This window comes from Apaloderma vittatum, unplaced genomic scaffold, assembly GCF_000703405.1.
Source record: "Apaloderma vittatum isolate BGI_N311 unplaced genomic scaffold, ASM70340v1 scaffold45141, whole genome shotgun sequence".
Lineage (NCBI taxonomy): Eukaryota > Metazoa > Chordata > Aves > Trogoniformes > Trogonidae > Apaloderma > Apaloderma vittatum.
This window is the reverse complement of record NW_009698203.1, coordinates 1,021-7,243: the sequence shown is the minus strand read 5'-3', so window position 1 is coordinate 7,243 and position 6,223 is coordinate 1,021. Positions and strand designations below refer to the sequence as shown.

The following is a 6,223-nucleotide window of genomic DNA, read 5'->3' as shown; positions in this document are numbered from 1 at the left end:
CACCATCTAGAGGCTTCTGCCTTCCCAGGGCGCCGGGCAGGAATCGTTCTGGGAAGCACTGAATGGGGTGCGGCGTTTCGATCAGGCACAGGTGACTGGATGCATCGTCTCGGGCTCTTTGAAACATCCCTCTTGTCACCAGGTCTCTTCTCAGCCACCTGAATTAAGCCTTGTTCAGTGCAATTCACTCCGGTGCACTGGGAGGTACTGAGAGGCACTGGGAGGTCCAGGAGCTGGGAAGCGGGTTCAAGAGCATTTGCACATTTCCTTCAGCAGAGGTGTCGCTTAAAGCCAGCAGTAGGACAGTCGCAGCTGGGCTCTAGGAGCACAGCAGCCAGGCTCCACCGTGCCTCTCTGAGCTCCAGCGAAGGTGAAGCTCTGCTGTCTTTCCAGGCCACTTCGTCTGGAAATAGCGGTGACCTGCAGTTAAACAGAGTCAGGCTCTGAGGTGCTGACATGTAGTGGAGGGAGTTTCTGGTGTGGTTTTCTTCCTTGGACTACTCTAGAAAGGGCTTTACTGGGGATGAGGGCTGAGGTCCTCTGAGGAGGACCTTGTTCTTCAGCTCTGCATAAGACTTGGTGTTGCTTGTGTCCCATAAAGCTGGTCTCGTGAGGGAAATAGATGAGCAATGTTGGGCTCTGGGGAGGAGAGGGGCGTTGTAGGCTTCACAGGCAGCCTGAAGAAAAAAACCAAACAAACACGAAACCAAAACCAAACTCCCTGTGACATTCTGCATTTGCCTTTACAGAAGAAGTAAAACCTAAATGTGTGCAGTATCTGAATGTCTAACGTAGGGGAAGGGCTGGGGAAGTCAAACTGCAAGCCAAGTTCCTCTGCGCCAGGCTTGCTGGAGAGGCTGGTGAGTGGTAACACGAGCAAGTACCAATTGCCTTCAAATAAGCGGAAAAAACAGCTCCAGGGCAGATACAGCTGACAATATCTGCTGCCCCTGCCTTATGTGTGTTCAGGAAGAGATCAGCAGCATCAAGAGTCCATGTACTTAAAGTTAAGATTCAGAGTTAAGTGTTTGCTGTTAATGTTCCCAGAGGAAAGATCATAGTTTTGTCATAACAGTGAAAGGAACACCCTAATCCTTAATTGAGTTCACTGACAACCAGTTACATCACACTAATCCGTTTTTCAATATATCAGATTAATTTTGAACGGGACCTTCTAAGCTGAAGAAGAATTGGCTAGAAAGAGACCTTTTTACCTCTGCATGCAACAGTCACCGTGTTTTAATGTGAGATTTCATTAAAGGCCAAATTCCTACTAATCTCAGCAGAAATAGTAACAAGCAAAGGAAAGACTTTCAAGAGAAACATCTCCTTGCAAGAAAGTGGCAGGGAGATTCAATGAAATGTGAATATTATGTATTTAGAAAATGATTGCTATATCATTAGTGAGCGTGAGTAAAACAAATCCATCATGTATTTTATATTTTCTAGCATATTTAATTACCAATTTTAGTTACTGCCTGCCATTTTTATAATGAGGGGATGATAGAGCAGACGCTGTTCATCCAGCACCAGGTGGATAACTACTGTGGAGCTACTTCTGCTAATGAAGAAGTGAGCTCAGTTGCAGATAAGAGAGGAGAACAGATAGCAATCTTTTGGTGTCGTGGTGGAAGACTTGCCATGGAAAGGAGTGTTTTCTCATTTTCGCACGGATCACAGCAGCATGTGCCTGTATAGGGAGGAAAGTCATGGGGTAGAGACATGAGGTAATGGGAAGTTATGACAGCAGAAACCAGAGAATCATGCCCAGACTTTCGCATCTCAAGGTCCTCCCAGGCTCCCTGTTCTTCATCAGCTTCTCAAAACACACAAGTCCCTACTTGAAAACCAATTACAGAAGCAGCACTGAAGGGGGTTGGAACCCGATGACCTTTAAAGTCCCTTCCAACCTAAATCATTCTGTGATTCCATTATGAGAATTCTTTGCTTGGGAGAAGGTGTCATCAAGGCAAAGGGAAAAGTTGAGAAACACCAGCCCTTCCCTGCAACACACACGATGCTTTGACTGCTTCACACCTCCCTGTGACCGCATCCCATCCCATCAGTCTGCAGAGCAGGATCCTTCACCATCTGCTAGAGAGCAGCTCTAGGGATCCCCACTTGTCCCTGCTGAAAACCAAACCGAGGTCTGGCTGGATTCAAACATCTTTTGGGTGAGTACTGGATCCCAACAAATAGCTCCTACCAGTGTAGCAGACCTTAGGGACTTCTCTTAGCTAATTAAGATGCCACACACAAAGGAGAGAACTGAAACCGCAGTCTCAGTTAAAATTTAATTACTTTATTAATTGAGTTGATGAGGTCTGGTTTACATCCTAAACTGTTAGTATCGTGTATGGCTATGAGAATATTACCATTTGTTTTACCAGAGAATGCAGATAACATCACTGTCATACTGATGGCTTAGCATGTAACAAGACAGAGGAAAAGCTGGTAAATTTATAAAATGTTATAAATTGGGGGTGGGGAGTGGCCCAGTGTGCTAGATCTCTGCAATGTTTTCCAGAACACTGGATGAACAGGAACCATTTTTTTGTGCCATTTGCAATGAAAATAAAAGAGAGATTCCCAGGAGCGGGCAGAAGTAAAGCAATTTTCATAAAATTGATGTTGTGAAGCTCATCAGAAAACCTTCCCTTTTAGGACTGTTTCAACAAAGAAATGACAGGTTTTTAAATCCTCCCACACATGTAGTCATATTAGTATCATTAATTGTTGTGATATAGTACTATTTACTCCCTAGCACTGTCTGTCTTATCTCTAGTTTAAAGTATATGTGTATGTATGTGATTGTATCTATCAATCTGTCTAAACCAAGTTTTCTGCTTAGCTTGAGAGCCCTGTGGTTCTCCTGAAGTCATCCTGTGCCACAGCACTGAAGGGAATGTTGAGCAGCAACTTCAGAGCTACAGCTCAGCTGAAGGTGTGCTTTCTCTTCCTTTGGGAGTGGGTACTTCCAAAAAAAAAACCCAAAACCAAATGTTTTGAGGAAGTGGAGAGATGTATCAACTCTATAGTCAGCATTGTTTGTCTGGGCAATAGTAGCCCTATTTATTCTTTGCAAAATGGCGGCAATAATCATAGAATCATCATAGAATGGCCTAGGCTGGAAGGGACCTTAGAGATCATCAAGTCCAATCTCCCTGTTTTGGGCAGGGACGCCACCTCTTGACTAGACCAGGCAACACATGGGGACCGAGCGGGAATCGAACCCGCGACCTCGGTGTTGGTCATTGTTGCCAGCACCGCGCTCAAACCACTGAGCTAACCGGCCCCCTATAATAATGAGAGATGGAAATTAGACTGAGACTTCTAAGCTAAGACAGGAGTGTCTTAGCTCTTTGCTCTAACTTACCCTGGAACGTGCAGTAACGGCAACAAGATCGTAACAGGAATATACCCCTATAAGGCCCATATAAATGGTTTCTTTGCTAACCCAAGCATTAATGTTACTCTGTACTCCCACAGAAGCTGGTGGCCAACTATGCAAGGTGCTCTGTGCTTTTATTGAAAAGTTGGGCTTTGGGCTCAGACTATCACGCAGAGTTAGCCAATCCATTCATTTCCCGTTCTGTGAAACGTATCTCTTTCTGGGGCATGGACGTTGACAAAACAGATAAATAGAAAGTACTTACAGTATCACTGGGCCAAGAACATCGAGAAAATGAAAGAGGAAGGGTTTGGTAGAAAAAGCTGACATCTTTCATTAGATCAACTGATATCACTGGAAAAAAAATTACAGTGTTCCAGCACAGAAATCCTTGCTATTCAGCAAAAGAGACTCAGACCCCCTAGAACTGTCTTCGTTTGCTCAAACTCTATCAGATGATGTAATAAAAGACAATATTATTCCCTGCAAATGCCAGCTCTCCTATACAGGGTTTGTCCCTCCACACTGCCCATCCAGCCACAAACATTACACATCCTTCCCCCGACCACGGCAAACCATGACTTGAAATAAAGCCTTGTCTCACAGCTGCTCTTTCCTCTACACCATCTCCTCTGGGGCTAAACTGTAAAACCACGTAAAAAACATTCACTAATTGTAAGCAAGTGGTTAAGTGCTTGCTTGTTGCTGGGAAATCTCATTTCAAAAGCCAGACCGTTGGGGTCATGTGGCACTTCTGCAAGATCAGGCCTTGTGACCCGAGCCTGTTTCTGGCCCCAGGAACCATGGCCCCTTCCGTGCTCTAGCTCCTTTTCTGATCATCTGTTTCATATCTTCCTTTCTGATATATTACCATGGAGACAAAACTCGAGCAAAAAAAATATTCACAAGCAGGTGGGTTTGGTTTTGAATATCAGCTCTTCTTCAGTTTTCCCCTTCCCAGCTCTACACATTTTGGGCGGGATTCTTTTTTCTCTCTCTGTCACTAGATGGTATTGCGTCAGCGGGCACCTTCCCACTGCTCTGCACCCTTCCTGAGGTGCAGACCGCCAAAAAACCTGGGGCTTGGTCCTCCTGCCTTGCAGAGCCCCCCCCAGGTGTCCACACAGGCTCTGTTCTCAGACTGAACTCTGAAATGTGCTCGCTACACCAAACGAGCCCAGATCAACCAGGTTCAGCGGGTACACAATGGGGCACGTTTTCACGTTGCTTTTAATCTTTCACAGGCAGACTGCAAGGCAATTCACAAGGACCAGCTAAGGGGGCTACAGGACAAATGAAGCTGAGGAGGAAAAGAAAATGCTGCAAGCGCTCGGAGGGTGCACGGCCAGAGTTACCAGACTAACAGGCTTTCTCGCTGCATTTGCTGGACCAGGAATCCCTGCTCCAGCAGGCAATTCTCTCTGTAGGGCTCACTACTGGGACAGTGTCCCAGGAAAGGAATTGCTCTGTTCAGGCTTTATTTTTTGTATTCTTCAATCATTCCTTGGTGATGGTTGTTGAGGACAATGTCTTATAATAGCAGATCTTTGGTCTCAGCTAAATTGGCAGCTTCCTGTGTTTGCAGCACAGTTTCTGCCTGAAGGCAAATCCAGAAGGTAAGACAGGCCTGTGGTCTGCCTGAAATATTCAGAATACTTGGCGTATAAAACCTAAAGCAAACGGACAAGACTTTGTATGCTCCAGACCTTTTCAAATAACTGACACAAAAATGCAAATAAAAAGCTTATTTTTTTTCACACAGTTGGAAATTGTTTTCTAGTACTTTTATATTTCTCTTATGTGCTCATAAAAGGAAAGCAGTGAAAGAAGCACGAAATCATTCAGCAAAAATGTTATTAGTCTAGTAGATGGAAGCATCAGTGTGATGAGATATGAAGTAATTTTATATTAAGAATAAATTACTTAGGTTGTTAAGGCTTGAGTGATTTGCTACTTTCTAATGATTGATATGAATCTTTATGCTAAGTTTATATGATATATGATATATGATATGAGACTTATTCCACTTTTATATTTCCTTGTTTTGTTGTTTTGCTATTAAACTATTTTATGTCATTGCTCTTGCTACTGGGGAAAAAAACAGGAAAGTCAAACCAGAAGTGGAAAGAACATCATGTATCTAGTGATTAAATTTTCACTGTACATATTTATATTTTTCAGTCATCTGATTTATATCTTAACTATTACAGAATCACAGAATGTCTATTACTATTACTGCTGGTTTTGTCAAATGATTTTTGTCTGCTGAGTAATCCATAAACAAACAAAACGTGCTCGCACATTTGGGTTGGATTTTATAAGTGGCTAGCTGGAGTTTAATTAGATGTTTTTAAGAACTAGTTAGAAGTTTTAAGCTCATCTTACATAGCAAACCCTCCTTCCATCCCCATCTAACTGGGGTATGGGCTACAAGGCATCCCCCTGGTCTACCCCAGCTCCCTTCTGCTCCCTTACGCAAATCATCTCTTTTGTTGGCTCAGGCAGCAGGGGAATCAAATGAGATTATGAGCGTCAAATTGGTTGATTTCTAGTGAAAGTGCGACCAAGAGAATCAGACCTTCCTTCAGCAGCACTGAACAGCCTGAACTGTGCTGCATCTTCACAAACTGGAGGTAGCTGCTGCCTGAGCTTTGTTCATTGCTAAAACAAAATGCTTCTAGAAAAATTCACCTTTTTTCTCACACATACAGGAGAAAACTTAATAAAAGGCCTCACTGTTCATAATCAGAAGGGAAAAAATCAGTGCTGCAGTCAGTGTTGCTGCTTTCCTCCCATATTACTCACTCCAAGTAAGCTCTGAGAGGCAAGCCC

The 6,223-nt window shown here is 43.7% G+C and overlaps 1 non-coding gene across 1 annotated transcript; it reads right to left on the bottom strand.

Annotated features, from left to right (window-relative positions):
* Window positions 1-3,212: 3,212 nt before the first annotated feature.
* On the bottom strand, window positions 3,213-3,296 carry TRNAA-GGC. The gene is given in 2 exon segments: window positions 3,213-3,248; window positions 3,259-3,296. It is a non-coding gene; the product is annotated as a tRNA-Ala (tRNA).
* Window positions 3,297-6,223: the final 2,927 nt, after the last annotated feature.